Below are 18,240 nucleotides of genomic sequence, written 5' to 3'. Positions count from 1 at the left end.
ACATCTCCTGCTTCACTTTCAGAATTGACATGCTTTTCGTCTCACCTCTTGTCTCTCATATGAGCAACTATTGAAACACTATATCCCTGAGTAGGTAAAGCTACAACTTGCTCTGGTCCTTCTCTTTTGAGGCAGGTGGCCTTGGCCCATTTGCATTTCCTTGAGCACTAGCTGTGTAGCACCTCCCTGCTGTGCTCACTGGGTGGTCCCTTGTCCTCTCCTGGTCAACCAGAAAAGTTCCTGTTCTTGCTACATCAGTGAGAGCAGCAATACGACCTCAGTGTCATTCACAAGCAGGTAAGGAGAGGAAAATCATTCTTCTATCATGAGCAGTTTAATTTGTCTCCTCCAGAATATCATTTACATGGAAACAGACAGTAGGAATACTTGTGAGTCGGGCTGTCTTTCCCCACTAGGCACACTGCCCTTGTGGTTATCCAAGTTGTTACGTATGTCAATTCTTCCTTTCAATTGCTAAGCAGTATTTCATTTTATGAATGTACCACACTTTGCTTCTCCATTAGACAGTTGAAAGATTTCAAATTTGGGATGATTATCAATAAAAAATGTAATCACATATTTACATATATAGTTTGTGTGTGTGTATGTGTAGACATGTATTTATTTCTTTTGGATAAATAGCTGGGGGATGATTCCTTCCAAAGTGACTTTTGGAGGTCAAGTATTGCCCTACTGCACTCTAGAACACTCATGGTGTATTGAGAAAATGGCATGTTAAGGGGTACAACAGGAGCTGGCTAGGATCCTGGGTGATGCTGGCATATGCTGTCTAAATATCAATTTTGTTCTGTTGCCTAATGTTTTGTCAATGTATGCTACTTGGAGAAAATGATCTGTAGGTTTTTTGAGCTATATTAATTTTCTCCTTTCCCAGAGCTAGACCAAAGGATAGAGTTAATTGCTCATATTCTAATCTTTGACTAGCAGATTCATTTCAAGGCTATATATCTTTGCTAGGATGCTCTCTCTAGACCCGAAGGTTTATTGCTGCTCTGTCTCTGGTGCTGAAACCCCTACTAAGACATGTATACCATCTTCTCCTCTTCAGTGGAGGCTCCCCATTAGAGATGTTGAGGTTCTCTAGGAAAACATTTCCACTAGTTGTGATGGCCTCATTCTCTGCTTCTAGTAGGGACTGAAATTCTTCCACTCCAATCTCTGATAGAATACAACTCCATCATTTCTCTGCATGTAACTGTTGCTTCAGCAGTGCAAATGGCATGCAGGCCCTTGGCTACACTGTGTTCTTTCTTTCTCCATGCTTTTGCACATGCAGTCCCCTGTCACATGCTTCTTGTTTTTTGTTTTTTCTTCCCAAATTGAAGAGTCCTTCTCTTCCTTTGTAATGTTTTTGCATTCATATGGTGTTATGAACATACTTTGTGATCAATCCATCACAGCAATGTACACAAGTTACAAACATATTTTTATGACTTTTTTCCTTCCCATGTCTCTTCTCTGATGGAACCTGCATCTTTCTTTATTCTTTGTATTTGTATATGGAGAGTTCAGTTCAGTTCCTTGTGGAAAGAATAACAGATGGAGCACCCAAATGTTGTGAGTGATGGGAAAAAGAGAGTCTCCTGAGATTTTCTTAGTTTACCCTGATTCCCTTAGAGGGGATCAACAATTAGGTACATAAATTGACACCAAGAAAGGAGCAGAGAGCCTGACTGGAAAGGCAGGACATGGCAGATTTGGGGCTGGATAGGGCAGTGGCTGGATCTGGCCAAGGTTTGAGTTTTCTACTTCAGTTGGGTCAGTCTCCTCTCAGGGACATGCTAATGAAATGAATGAGCAACTTGGAATAGGCTTGAGTAAGAAGAGAGAGCAAGAGTGAGAGAGAGAGAGAGAAGACAGGTAGATTTCTCACAGGGTCAAATCTGGAGCTTAGCGATAAGGTAGGGAAGGGGAAACTACAACATGGGAGGCATCACATTCTAGATTATGACCTTTGGCATTATTTTAACATCTTATAAGAAAAACAAGACTCGACTTTCTGTACCGTTTTCTTTTTTTTTTTTTAAGAGGTTTTTTCGCTATAGGGTGCGTGCGCTCGCCAGACAGACAGAGAGAGACATAGAGACAGAAAGCGAGAAATCACCCCCCGGGGAGGATGGTCACGCCGCAATCCCTTCTCTTCCATTCTCCTCTTGGGATCTTGGGCACGCATGCACACGTGCCCGGTGTGAGTTCTAAGCCACCGGGTCGGGGACGCGAACTGCGGTCGACTACGTGGGAATCCAGCGACATAGGCATTACGCTAACTGCTGGTTTCCTGTACTGTTTTCTTGAACTTCTGTAATTCTAAAACTATTCTAAAATGTCTTATTTAAAGAAATAAGAGAAAAACAAGACTCAGCATAAAAATGCGTGACCTAGGGATTGCATTAGTTAGCTTACTAGCAATGCTAGCCCCAGAACTGACAGCTTCTGATTTCCCTTTAATTTTGTTACTTCACTGGAAGTGCTAGGCTAAGGAGGGAGATTTTAGGATGCTCCAAGAAATGAAGATAAAAAAGGAAAGGAAAAGGGTGTTCAAAGGAGCATTATAAGACTCCTCCATGTAAACTAGGCCTTTTCAAACTTTTACTTCAGTGAGATATATGGTATGTTACTTCTTTGAACAGAAAACTTGTTTTTATTATTATTGTTATTGTCAGAAGATGTGTGAACTCACCAGAAAGAAACAGAGGCACAGAGAGAAGGAAAAAGCACCCCATAATGGGACATGGTCATGCCACTGTTTCTTTTCATTTTTCTATCCCGTTGGGATTTTACATGCACATGCATGCACATGCACCTGCAGTGTTTTTCAAGTCATCAAGATCAGAACTCAAACCACAGTTGGCTATGTGGGATCTGGCTTCTTTAACCAGTAGGCCATGGAGTCAGCCCAAGGAAAGTTGTATTTTATAAAACATGACTCTTGGGTGGACAGTTATACTCAGCTGTTCTTCATTTCATCTCCTCACAAAGAAAGCAAATATTCTTGCCCGGCATTTTTTCAACTCTGGAAGGCTTGCTAGGCAGGCTGTATTATGCAGGACATTTTGGAGGCTGGTGAACTTACTCTGGCATCACTACGAGTATGTGAGTGGTGGTTTGCAACCACACAATGACACAAGTTCCTGCCAAGTTGGGGCTGCTGACAACGCTGTCCTTTCTCTGTAGCTGAGGCCAGCTCCCTAAGGTGTCACTCAGGCTTGCTTACTAGTAATCTTGGGGGTGCAAATGAAAATAACAATTAGTTACAATTTTTACTCATCAGAGCAGGAAAAAAATGAAAAAGACTGAAATAGCAAGTGCGTTATAAATGATACAGCCACTTTGGAGAACAATTTGGCAGTTTCAAAATAAAGAAAAAAAAATAAATAAAATAAAAACTACACCCCAAATCCTCACCTGAACAATTTGGCAGTTTCAAAATAAAGAAAAATAAATAAATAAAATAAAAACCACACCCAAAATCCTCACAGAAAAGTGCTCATATACTTCACACTTCACTCCTAAATCTATGCCTCAAATGTCTTTTAAAATTATTTATTTTATTTTTATCTTTTAAATTGCCAAAGAAACTATTTTAACTTCACAAAGCAGAACTTCACAAAGCTGTTTCTTAATCAGCATTGTTTGTACAAGTAAACTATTTTAAACAATCTAAATAAAACAGTATAATGAAGTATCCTCAAAGAAGAACTATCATGGGGTTTGTTCACACAATGGAACATAATCCTTGGTGGGGGGGGAGGGGAAGAAAACTAACAAAACAAAACAAGACAAAACAATGAATGCAGCATCTCTAAGTAAACATGAATAGAACTAAAAATAATGCTACTAAGTAAAAAATATTGTAGAACAATATGATTCTATGATGCACTTTATTTAAATGTAAAAAGCAACACAAATCGGCAGTGTTTTTATTTATAGGTACATGTATACTAAGTATAAAATTGGAATGGAAAGCCAAATAGCAAACTGCTGGTAGGGATTGCTTCCAAGAAAGAGTGAGGAAGGCCATCGATGGCTTGGTGGTTCAAGCTGCTGGATCTCATATGGCCGACTGCCTGGTTTGAGTCAGACCTGGTGGCTTGAAAAGCATGCTGGGCATGGGTGCATGTATGCCCATAACCCTAGAAGGAGAAATAGAGAGAAGAAAGGATTGTAGCATAATCATCCCCCATAGTGGGTACTTTCTCTCTCTCTCTTTCTTTCTCTCTCTTTCTCTCTAGCAAGTGCATGTACCCTCTAGCAAATTTAATAAAATAAATAAAGAAGGAGGAAATTGCACTAAGGTATAGGCAAGTAGGGGAGATTTAATTTGATTTATAGTTTCTATTTAAAAAAAATAAAAACAAAAATCTTAAAGTCTAACATATGATTGTGTGTGTGTGTGTGTGTGTGTGTGTGTGTGTGAGAGAGAGAGAGAGAGAGAGAGGGAGAGAAGCAGAAAGGGTAGGGAGAAAGAGAGAAAGAGGAGGTAGAAACAGTTTTAAAAATTTTAAGATTTTTAAAAAGCTCCCCCAAAATACCATTAATAAAATAAATCACCATTACTTTTCAACTGAAGGAATTTGAAACAATATCTATCTTCATATCTTCATTTCAACAATATGAAAGTTGAGAAGCAGGAAGTAAATTATTTTTACATTAGGTCTCAATCTCAGATTGGTCCCAACTGTAATGTAAATTGCGGTATTGAAGGCTTTTCTCTTGTTCAGATGTGTGGTGATGGAGCAAACACACTTAGTGAGTTAGAAGGGAACCAAGACAGTTGTCATTTCAAAAGTAATGATAGGATTTGCAGAAGTCAACATTTCCACTCCACAATGCTCAGAAAACCAAACCCCTTGCTCCTTTGATTGCCAGAGTAAAAACAATTCCAAAGACACTGTCAGAAATCCTCTGAATTCTTTTAAACTGAAATGATTGTGACAGTTAAATTATGATGTAATCATAGATTTTTGTATTTCAGAAACCTATTGTTATTGAATACCATCAAAGATAATTTTCATTAGCAAATTATTCCAAAGGTTATTAGTAGTCATTTAGTGCATGATTCTATATACACTGTACATAACGGATGTTTAATCAATATTGGCTGTACAGTAAAGTATTAAACAAATACTTTCCTTATAGAAAACTGGATTAGCTGTTTTTCCTTGTTTGTTTGTTTGTTTTGTTTTGTCTTTTTCTTTTCCCCTACAGACCACAAGCTTGCCAAGAAAGAGAGCAAGTGAGCCAGAAATTAACCCCCAGGGAGGACGGCCATGCTGCAATCCCCTCTCTAACCCCTTCCTCTTGGGATTTTGGGCACACACACTCATACACACACACACACACACACACACTCATGCCTGGCATGTTTTTTCAAGTCACCAGACTCAGGACTCGAACCTCTCATTGAGCCATGTGGGATCCAGCCACTTTAACCACCATGCCACTGGCTGGTTCAGATTAGTTTCTTACTCATTTTCCATCTACCTTTTTCTCCCTAGCTCTAATCCACATATCACTCGATTCCAGACTAAAACCTCTCAAGGAACTCTCCGATGTCATCACTCCTTTTCTTGTAGACGTCCAAGGATATCTCACTTTGCACTGAATGAAGAACAAACTTTTTCAGCCTATGCCAATGTTTTCCTTGATGTTATTTCCTACTATTTGCAGCATGCCAACTCAAGTGGTTTACCTCTAGGTTCTTTCCTGAACATGTCCTACCTTTTGGTCATTCTTCCCCTTTACCCATCATATGGCTCCTGTCCAGTTTACCTGCCAAAATGCTCGGGACATTACAAGGATTATTTCAAACCCACAGTGTCCATGAAACCTTTCTTGACTCTATGTAGTGTAAGTACTCTGTACTTCTCGTATAGCATTTGAATATCAGGTCACCGGTGTACTCTGTATGGGCTTTTGAGTGTTCGTTTAGTCTTCCTCACTCTATTATAAGCTTTTAAAATGTTATATTCCTGACTTATTCTTGTGTTCCATATGGCAGCTTACAAATATGGGTGTTTAATTATTACCTGATTTAATACAGAACTGTACTGGAGAAGTTGGCCCCAGGCAACGATGGACTGATGTGAACTCAATTGTCAACTTTTCAATTGTCTTACCAAACTAAAAACTATATACTTGATGCCCTAATTGGGACCTATATTTTATATTTCACTTTTCCTGAAATAAACTCAGGTGCAAAAGGGTACTTGCTTCTTGCTGCCATGGGTGGAGACCGCTTTGATGGTGTGCTGAAGTCAGAGCTGACAACTTCCAACAGCTCTTGTGGTATGTGTTTTCACCAATTGCCTTGGAAGAAAAAGGGGTTTCTTTCTGGTCAATGTTTCCAATCCTAGGGAACTTTTGGTTAGAGGTATTCTACAGAGTTCTGTATAGGATTTGCTGGGTCTTGGACAGACTTCACGACATCAGCCTGGTGTGTTTGGACAGGCAGTAACGGTGCAGGGTGAAATGGCCTTAGTAATCAGGTCCTGGAATACTTTAAGAAGTCCACTCTTTGTCTGAATTAAATACAATTTGAGCACTTATTGATTTATTAATTTAATTTACTTATCTATTCTTTGCCTGGTTCCACAACTCATTTTAAATTTCTCATGACCAGCAGTCATCAAAACTGTGAGATATAAATAGGAGAGAAGCACAATTAAGATTAGGACAGGTTTAAGTTTGAGTCAGAGCAAAGGTAAGACTCGGGTGGGGAGATGGGAGGGGGGAGGACACCACCCATCTTCACACTCTGTGGGATTTTACAGTTGTTAGGGATGAGTAAGAAACTGAACTCTCTGTTTCCTGGCAGCCAATGTGAAAACAAAAGTTGGTTGGGGACATAGTTTTAATGTCCAGGGAGGATAATCATACCAATTTTGGTGAGAAACAAATACTTTGCCAGATTAAAATTTAAACTAAATTGCTCACATGGAACTTCCCCCAAGGGCAGTGGATGATGTTCTCAACAACACGGCATGCAGCTGCATAACTCTAGCATTGTTCCTCAGTAAATGACAAAAGCATTTTTCTATACAAACTCCAATTCAAGGGCCAATGTAATTCAGGACAGGCATTCATTTTTTTGAGGGGTTAGCTTGATTTGAGGATAAAATTTGAAGTGCTGAAAAATGGAAAGACTATCTCTCAAAGAGTACTCCATAAATATGTCCTTCTTCAAGCAGGCTTCAAATATGAAGTGAAAAGCACAGAATTCATGTTTGCATTTTTTATGAGCCCAGGAGGGACTCTTTATTATTAATTGAGAGTGCATTATTAATTATTAATTGACTCTTAGTTATGTTGTATGCTGAATTATTCTTATCTTCACCACCTCCACCAATGACACCCCTATCCTCAGAGAGTATCTATTTTATGCCTGCAGTGCTGTGAGCATAGTTGGTGATTGATGAACCTGAGTTGAATCAACAGTTCAATGTGAGCCTGACATGTATTTCCCTTTGGAAGTTGACCATTAAGCAAATGCACTAGCATGAAATACCTAGTTTCAAGATGTGGGTAAAATGGTCCTGGGAATTATATCCATGAAATCGAACTTTAGGAAGTTAAAAATGACAGGATAAAGGAATGATCAGAAAATTCGCTCTAGACAAAGAGCAGTGTTTGGGAGACTTGTTGGGGATAGCATTTCTAAACTTCTAAGATGTTGGCTAAGCCTGGTGACACCATTAGTAGCAAAATTGAATTGCAGTGCTGAAAGGACATGACCAGCTGCCCCGTTTAGCCTGAAAACATCCAGAGCATGTCTGTGTGTCTAACATCCTGAAGAGCTGGAGGGCTGGGGAAAGAGGATTGTCATATGACGAGACCCTGTTGAGAGTGCCTGTCTATCTATCTGTTTGTGTCTTTGTCTCTCTAGTGTGTGGACATGTGCTATCACGAAAAAAATATATAAAAAAGAAGTCAAGGCCTACAAAAATTATAAAAATGGGTATTTCTACAAAGATGATTTCATTTTATCTTGACACTGTCCCACCTTGTAGAGATTATTATATTATCACATATAAAACAAGTCCCAGAGTAGTTTCAGAAAGACCTCAAGGTCATAGGGACAGAACAAAGAATATCTTCTGACTTCAAATCCAAACCTTTAAATAGTTTTTCTTCCTTTTTTTCAGGTCTTGTTGAAGGTATATAAAAACTGATGCATACTGGAAAGGGAAGAGAAGACCTAAATATTCATCATATTTCTTTTTCCTTATTGCCATATCCAACCACAACTTTTTTGTTTTGCACTTCTTCTTATCTTGTTTTCTCTTTATGACAACCCATAAAAGTAGAGCATAGGGGGAACCAGCAGTTAGCGTAATGGCTATGTTGCTGGACTCCCACGTAGTCGACCACGGTTCGCTTCCCGGACCTGGTGGCTTAAAACTCACGCCGGGCGTGTGTGCATGCGTGCCCAAGATCCCGAGAGGAGAGTGGAGGAGAAGGGATTGTGGCATGACTATCCCCTCTGGGGGGGGTGATTTCTTGCTTTCTGTCTCTCTGTCTCTCTCTGTCTGGTGAGCGCACGCGCCCTATAGCGAAAACCTCTCCAAAAAAAAAAAAAAAAAGAAGAGAATAGAAAACAACAACCAACAGTGGGTGCTTTCTGTCTCTCTGTCTCTCTCTGTCTGGTGAGCGCACGCGCCCTATAGCGAAAACCTCTCCAAAAAAAAAAAAAAAAAAGTAGAGCATAGGATACAACACCTAACGTGTGTTGGCATTTATGGATGGATGCTTTAGTTTGGGCTATGAGGCAGTGAAATATTCTCTGAGAATTGTTACAACAGTACCAAACATAGCAAGAACAAAATAACTTACACTTGATATATCATTTAGTAGTCATGTTTGACTCTAGGGATCAAATACTGGAATCAGTTGTGGCTTAACCAAGTTAGGAGTTCATTATCTCTCATATGCAGTGGACATCTAGGAGGAGGCCATCCAAAACTGATAGAGAAGACCCATGCTATCATCAGGTTCTAATATGTTTTCTGTTTCATCATTTTTAGTGCAGGTTCCTAGTCATTGCATCAACCCATGAGCTGAGGTTGGCACCAGAGGAAATGAGGAGGGAGAATGGTTACTCAGCTCTTTATTTTTTAAATAAATAAATAAAAAAATTTATTTACATTTACTCATTGTATACCTTAACAGCATGCAACATGGTTTTCCCCAGCATGCATGCAGTGCATGTCAATCAAATCAAAGATATTACCCTATACATCATCACCAACAGATCATTTACCATTCTTGTGTCTGTTAGATGGTCCTCTCCCAAAAGCCCTCTCCTTCCCTCTCACTACTTGCCTTCTCTTACACATCATTGGTATCTATACTTGCCCTCTCCCTTATTATACTTTCCAATCTTTCAGTTGCTGCCATGGAGTGCAGACATTGGGTATATATTGAGTGGGGATGTACAGTTCCTGTATTTCATAGTCTGGCTTGCTTCACCTAGCATTAAGTCTTCTATATTCACCCACTTTCTATCACACGACAAGTTCTTACTGATTTTTCATTGCTGAGTAGTATTTGATATTGTATATGCACCACAGTTTTCCAATCCAGTCATCTGTTCTTAGGCATTTGGGTTGATTTCATGTCTTAGCAGTTGTGACTAGTGCTACTATAATAAACATAAACATGCAAGTGATTTTCTGGATGAATGTTCTCATATCTTTCCTATACCAGGAGTGGTATCACTGGATCATACAGTAGTTCTATTTGTAGGTTTTTGAGGTACCTCCATATTGTTCTCCATGGTGACTGTACTGATTTACATTCTCACCAACAGTGTAGGACTGTTCTCTTTCACCACAACCTCACCAGCACCTGTGTTCCTTATTTTTTTAAGCATTGTTATTCTGACTAGTGTCAAGTGATATTTCATTGTGATTTTGATTTGCATTTCCCTTATGATAAGAGATGTTGAGCGTTTTTTCGTATGCTTTTTGGCTGTTCATATGTCTTCTTTGGAGAGTTGTCTGTTCAACTCTTTTTTTTTTTCTTTTTTTTATAGAAAATATTTTTGCTAAAGGAGATGTGCACTTGTTAGAGAGGCCAAGAAAATGAGAAATCACCCCCCTCCCCATGGGGATGCCCATGCCACAATCCCTTCTTCTCATGCTCCTCTCAGGATTTTGGGCATGTATGCATAAGTGCCTGGCATGTTTTCCAAGTCACTGGGTTCAGGACTTGAACCTCAGAGTCAGCCATGTGATATTCAGTGCTTTAATCACCTAATGACCTACCGGCCTTTTTGCTCATAGTTAAATTGGATTATTTTTTGCAGGTAAGCTGCTTGAGTTCCCCATATATTCTGGTTGTCAGTCAGGCATAGTTTGGAAATATATTCTCCTATTCTAAGGGTTGTCTCTTCAGTTTAGTTATTTCTTGTAATGTTCAGAAACTTTTTAGCCAAAAGTAGTCCCATTCATCTATTTTTGGGATAATTGCCTGTAATTTAAAGGGTTTTATTTAAGAAACATTGGTCTACTCTGTTGTCTTCAACAGTTTCCCCTGTGTTTTCTACTAGTAGTTTTATAGTTTGTGATTTTACATTTAGATCTTTGATCCATTTTGAGTTTATTGTTGTTAAACTCGCCTTTCTAAGAGGGGTACAAAGAGGGATCCAGTTGGCTCTTAAAAGTCTTTGTTTTGCATCACATGGCCCTGAGTTTATCCGCAGGTTGCAGGGGAGGCTGGGAAATTAATGGTGTTTCTACTGATAACGTGCCCCACTGAAAATGGGGCCATGCTATTTATGAAGAAAGGGAGTATGAAAATAGTTGAGCTATGAGGAGTCCTGGCACACATGGTTTGAAAAGCGTGATTATAATGAAGTTTTCTTATTTCTGATGGTTATGAGTTTGCAAGATTTTTTTTTTCTCAACTTAATAGTTTTCTCACTTAGCTTACTCTTGTAGGTGCAATCTATTCTCGACTTCAGTTAGGTATTAATAAACCTTAATACATATGTTATATAAAAGAAGTAAAAGAAATAGAAACAATTAACATATTTCTCTTTTTTTCACTCTAATTATAGATGGTTAAAAACTTTCAAAGTGCTTAAAACAAATATACTTTTAAATATAATGGCAATTCACAATATTATTCTATTTTTTTCTGCAAGTATAGTTTGCACTACTTATTTGTATTTTGAGAAATAAAGATTCTTTCCAACCCCATGTGAATTTATGTCATCAGTTTCTTGTTTTTGGCAAGATTTTTGTATAAGATTAAAACTACTTACCTTGAAATCTCTCATGCCAAATTTAATTATGTCTTAATTTGGAACCACTTTTAATGAAAGATGATAAGAAAGACAGGCACTTTGTTATTTCTAGTTTCTAAGTTTTGCTTTACAACATGAGATCCTTTTGAAGTTAGACATAAAAGAAAACCAATTCCACAAATCACAAGGTAGATTAGGAAACATTTTGGAATCTTTTCCCTTCAGTCCTCTTTCTTGGTAAAAACAGATTCCTTCTTTCAGAATTCGTCCCCTGCTTTTCCACTTCTTAAAAGGCTTCTAACTGAACATGACAACTCCTTAAAGATGCATAGACCTCTAGAATTTACCATCACCTGTTAGATGCTTTTAACTCTATCCAGTTGCTATTCTGTTGAAATTATTATTGAAAAAGTTTCATTTTGAATATAGACAGAATAAAATACTTAGAATCTCTCCATTTTAACTCAACAGCTTCATATTTGCATATTTTTTCCTAATACCATATTTCATAATCTAAGTTGTATCATTAATTCATTTACCAATAAGAGAAAGATTTTCCAACTAGAACATGAGACTACATTGATTGTAAGATGCATCTTGATTTCATAGCTGTTGTTATGTTAAAAATTTAGATTCAGGAGGTAGCAGGTGGCATTGTGGTTAAGGCACTGGACTTTCACATGGCTGTCTATGGTTTGAGTCCCAGACCTGGGAGCGTGAAAATCACACCAGGTGTGTGTGCATGTGTGCCCCAAATCTTGAGAGGAGAATGGAGGAGAGAGAACTGTGGTGTGGCCAGGTCCTCTGAGGAATGATTTCTCCCTTTTCTCTCTGTCTCTCTCCAGTGAGTGCATGTACTCTATGGCAAAAACAAACAAACAAAAATTTAGATTTGAGAAACTGTCATATATTTCTACACAAAATATGTTTTAACAGTTATAATCCTAGAATACATGCATGTCTTTATTTTTCACTCAAACTGCAAACAATAAATATTTTCTACATCTCTCTGTTTACTTCATAACTGCCATTTTAATGAATACATAATTTTACAATTTTACAATTTTTCTAGGTTTATGACAATAAGTATTTTATGCATGTATATTTTTTATAGGGATAAATAATCCATTTGTCTTAATTTCCCAGAGAAGAATTTACTGAATAAAAATTCATAAATATGTGTATGATTCTGGTTATTTCCTATTGCTGTTCAAAAAAGAGGTTATAAGGACCAGCAGTTAGCGTAATGGCTATGTTGCTGGACTCCCACATAGTCAACCATGGTTCGAGTCCCGGACCCGGTGGTTTAAACTCATGCCGGGTGTGTGTGCGTGCGTGCCCAAGATCCCGAGAGAAGAATGGAGGAGAAGGGATTGTGGCATGGCCATCCCCCCCTGGGGGGGGGGGATTTCTTGCTTTCTGTCTCTCTGTCTCTCTCTGTCTGTCTGGTGAGTGCACGTGCCCTCTAGCAAAAAAACCTCTCCAAAAAAAAAGAAAAAAAAAAGAGGTTATACCAATTTCTAATGCCACTGGCAATAAATAATATCCCAGGCCCGCAGGAACTTCCTAAATGAGGAGGGCTATTTTTAAAAAATCTTAAGCCTCTTTTCTTATTTTAGAATGCTTCATAAATGTTGCTTTATATTTATATGAACTAGTAAGATTCAACTTTTTTCTCATGCCTGTTTATTAAATTTTGCCTTATTAAGGTTTACTTATTAACCAACTATTGGTTTGGTTTTTATTATTTGCTTCCATTTGTCACTGAGACAATTCTAAAAATAGTTGCACTATTAGCATGATAGAAAAAAAAATCTAGCCTTTATTTTATGCTAGAGGCCACATGTGCTTGCCAGAAAGAGACAGAGAGACAAAAAGAGGAGAGGTGAAAGTACCCCCCTGTGGGGCATGGCCACAGTGTAATCCCTTCTCCTCTATCTCTCCCTCTTTTTGGGATTTTGAGCACGTGTATATACATACCCAGCATGTTTCTCAAGCCTCCAGGTCTGAGCCTTGAACCATGTGATCGGTCATGTGGGATCTGGCTGCCTTAACTACCAGGTTACAAGCCAACCCTAGTCTTTATTTTAAATAAGCTCCCTCATTGTAATTATGTCAGAGTGGGTTGGGATGAGAGGTGCTGTCCCTCTGACTTAATGGAATGAGAGGGAATTTACTGAATCTGCATTTCCAACATTGTGAGAGGGACTCAGTGATTTAAGTTTCTCTTGTTCTTGAAGAACATAGAGTGATGGTTGTGGGAGCCTCTGTAAAATGATATTCTTGCTCTAACTAAGTCAGTATATGATGACATTTTATCAGATGGAAGTAAAGTTTCTGGAGGAAAGACACTTTTTTAAGTTTGCAGAGCACAACAAAGTTACTGGTTGAATGAAAGTTTTATGGATGAGTAATTTAACAATACTTACTTGTTTTTTTATTACAAAATAATTCATATTTATAGTAGTCATAACAATGCTCCCTCTCTACTTTTCCTTCCACTCCTCCACTCTCCACTGCCAGAGATGTCTAAGTTCTCAAACTGTGACTGTTACCTTACCAGGCGAGGGGTATTAAGGTTGTAGATGGAATTAAGGTTGCCAATCAGATGAGCTTAAAATAGAGAGCTTTTTTTCTGGATTATTCAGTTGGGCCCAATGTAATTGCAAAGCTCCTTAAAAGTGGAACACGTAAACATGAAGAGTGGTTCCTGCTGCTTAAACACAAGAGCATTGTCTTCCTTTGTAATCCATGATTTATGATGTTGCCAATAGATTTGACGTTGTACTTTGAAGAAAAACAAAACAAAACAAAACGACTATTTACTACTTGCCAGCTACTAAAATTTTTATGTGAATTATCTTATTTAATCCTCAAAGCAATCCGTTGAGGTAGAACATAGTCTGGTCTTCATTTCATACATCCATAGAGAGAGGTTAAGTAACTTGCCTGAAGACATACACTTAATGAGTGTCAGGGCTGAGTTTTAACTCAGGCATCCTGGATCTATCCACAGTATTTGATCACTATACTGTGTTGTCTCCTCAAGGAACAGTTAGTGAAATAGGGAGCTGGGGGAGTAATCACAGAGCTTAGTCTATGGATATTAAGTATTGTGGAACACCGCCAGCTTCTGCAATTGCTTATGTCACTAAGCCATTTTACTTGGAGGAGTTAATATTAGGCAGGTAACAGGAAAATGCAAGAGAGAGTAAACTATTAATAAAATAGAAAATGCCCCTTGAAGGTGTCTTTTCTACTCTAGTATTAAACTTTTGTATGATCGATTTGTGTAATCTCTATACAAATATTTTTTACACCATTTTGCTGACATCATAATATTACATCACATCAATGTAATCGACTCTAAAGATTTCTTTCAAGTTTAAGAAAAGAGAGTGTGGCAATACCTTTAAAATGCTTTCCAAATTGTGAAATGCTATGTAAATATGAAGCATTCCAATATAACATCTTTTTAAAATTAGAATTCTTTTCTAAGTCATGTGTATCCAATTATTTAATACTAAAACTAAACAAAACTTAGCTGTAAATTTTCTCTTATCTTTGTTTCTGTCTTGAACCTTCCTTTGTGAGTAGAATTAAATTACAACCAAAAATAGAAATGCATTTGTAAGCACCTGGTACCATTGTTCTGCAAGAAAAGATATTTTTTCCATGATGGCAAACCTTCCCCACACTAATATACAACTGAATTTGCATGTTAAAAAATGTGTGCGCTGCTTTTTTATAATTAAAGATAAGATTAACCTGTGAGTTGAAATTTCCTCTAACAACAACTTGAAACATTTTCATGTTAATTTCACTGAAAATGGTGGGAGTAATGGGTAATTATTTTCTGCTGACATTCTTTCCCATTAGATTGAATGTGCATTTGGGGACTGAGCTGTCAGTTTTGATTTCAGCCTAGTTTCCTTGTAGAGTTGGTACACTGAGATTATTTTCCCATTATTGTTTAATATGTGCTTTTTTATAGGAGTAGAAGTAATTTTCGGTCCCATCAGTTTCAAATAGTCTAATTTATTTACATATATTAAAAAACCCACATTGTATATACCTTTTGTTAGAACTGACCATGATTTAAGTTGGAAAATTACATGAAAGTCTATATCATGGACAGAAAGTCATTTTATTTGTTGATCCAAATGAATCTACTCATTCATTTTTCATACCATGCTTGCCATATACTGCACTGACTGAATGGTATTTATCTAGGTAACTCGGAATATAACATTGGCTGATCTGATTTTTTCTTAGCCTTCTTAGGAATTTGAGGTTTTGGATTACATGAAATAGTTCTGATTAATATAATTATTAATTTATAGGAATTTTCTCTTTTCATTTTATACATTGATGGTTTAAAAATTCAGTTTTTTATTCATTTCATTCTTCAAACATTTATTATGTGCTTACTATATATAATCATCTAGGTAGATGGAAAGAGCAGTTCTAAGATATATGATGCAAGGTCTGTGAATACCTGGTACCAGCTTCAACAGCCTGTAATGGTATGCTTGTGTCTGGGCTTTATTTGATAAATTTGGGGAACTGATATATATATATCTCCACATTACATTTGTGTCATAAGGACTCATACATTTATTTCTTTCATGAGTGTATGAAAGAGATTGCATGAGGGAGACACAGGCAGACCCAAGAGAGGGTCTCATCACACCACAATCCCCTTTCCCTGGACTTTCAACTAGCTGGAATCATGAGCCTACTCTGCAGGTGAACCTGGACTGGGCATGTGGGTTCAGCTTTGCAGATCAGTGCTCTACTGCCTGTGTCTGCTAGCTGGGCCTAATGGCTATTTTTGATCAGGGGCACATTTTATCAACATGGGAATGTAGAATATTTAATTTGCAGTGGTTTATACAACTCCTGGGATTATAGGCTGGCCCACCTGTATCAGGATGTAACAGCCATTCAGGGGGGAAAGTAAGGTGGTGACATTTAGATAGAGGAATGAAATAAGAACAAATGCAGTTGAAAAGGAGAATTCATACATCCAGGCAGCTGCTGGGCTCTTTATGAAGGTTTGCATATGGACTAATGGATGGATTATTTTAGAGACATAGTCATGTCAGGGAGAGGCTCTTGGTTGGAATGAATGTGGCAACTCTTTTAAGCAACCTGAATTCAAGAGTTGGTGGGATATTCAGTACACACATGAGGTACAAACTGAGACACTGGAAGAGAACAGAGGAGATGGAATTTCTGGAACCCATTTCTTTTAAGGAGAAATTACAATTCAGTAGCTGTCAGAATGGATAGGATTCACTAGAGCAGTTTATTTCAAACATTAACTGTGACTCATGGTAAGAAATACATTTTACATCATGGCTTGGTGCATATGTGCAGGTAAATATTAGTATTTTTACGGTATATACATACATACATGTATATATAATATTCACATAACCTATGTTTCCCCTCAAATTTGATCCTCATTACATTTAATGCACTCTGAAAATTTTACATTCCATAAAAGCTTCTTTTATTTAAACACTGGTAAAGATCTACTTAGTTGATTTCATAGTCATTACTTGTAGTTGACGACCATCCTCCTGTGGATTCAATACTGTGCATTCTTCCTTGTCAGGCCTCTGTACTCTGCAGGGAAAAAGGAAGCTCAGCTGGGATTTGGGATTTTGTGCAGCTGATCTCTACCTTTATCCCAAATCCCCCAGCCACTTAAAAGTAAAATCAGAAGCAACAACAGCACTGGATTAAGAATAAGTCTTCTCATTCTTCAGAATGTGGGATATGTAGAGAGTGTTTCTATTTTATCTTTTTTTTATGATAAAAAAAGGCAAAGAAAAAATAGGTGAAAGATAAAAGGTTAAGAAAGGGGTGAGGAAATTTTACTTTTATTTTGGTGTTATATCTCCAGCTTTCTTCATATATGAATGGTGTCAGATACATAATGAGTTAGGAGAGTTTCAGAGAAGAATGGTTAATTCCAGCCATTCAGTTAAATCATTTCGACGCCATTAGAGGATCCAAAATTTGTGTTTGCATGCACTCACACACGTGTACATTTGTGTGTATGCATGTGGCGTCCTTTGAATTTTTAGACAAGTCTTGCCATATTTGATCCTCCTGCTCCGGTGTCTCCCAAGTAGCTGGGATTACAGGTGTGCACCACTATGCTGGCTTTTTAGAGAGGGTTAGGAACTGAACTGTGGCCTCCCATGTAGCCTCAGCCTACTGATCAGTAGCTTCAAACATGCTAATAAAGTTGGAGCTGCAATTGTATTCCTTTTTAATTCTTAATTTTTTGAAGAATTCTTTATTTCAAAAAAAAAGAATTCTTTATTTCAATTTTATTTATTATTATTATTATTTTTATTTGATAAAGGACACATGTGCTCACCACACACACACACACACACAGAGGGAGAAAGAACGAGAGAGGGAAAGTGAGAATGCAAGTTATCAGGTCCAGGACTCGAACCACAGTCGGTCATGTGAGAGTCCAGCACTGCAACAACCACATTGCCTGCTGGCCCCTATAATTGTATTCTTATCCTGATAATAATAGGATTAGGTTGTGATGTGTTTATGCATGACTGTTTACATGTGGGTTTGTACTTGTATGTGTATGTGCACTTGTGTTTATGAGGATGCATCTGTGTGTTCCATGTGCCATTTTATGCAAATTGTTTCACCTTTCTGATTTTCAGTTTCCACTGGCTCACTGACATAACTGCCTCAGACTGTATCATCCACTTTCCCTCCACGTTGGAATCAACCATTCCTCTCTGAAACTCTCCTAATTCATGAACAATTTACATACTTTGTGTATTTTTTTTCTTTATCCTACATCTCTTGTCATTAATCTTGTCAACATCAATATTCACATAGACAATGCACTTCAATACCCTGCCTCTACCCAAGATTGTCCTTCAAGGGTCTTGTTTCCACCCTCCATCAGACATTTTCTACTA

The sequence above is a fragment of the Tupaia chinensis genome, unplaced genomic scaffold (genome assembly GCF_000334495.1).
Source record: "Tupaia chinensis unplaced genomic scaffold, TupChi_1.0 Scaffold000317_1, whole genome shotgun sequence".
NCBI classification, from domain to species: domain Eukaryota; kingdom Metazoa; phylum Chordata; class Mammalia; order Scandentia; family Tupaiidae; genus Tupaia; species Tupaia belangeri.
Note: the sequence above shows the minus strand (reverse complement) of the source record.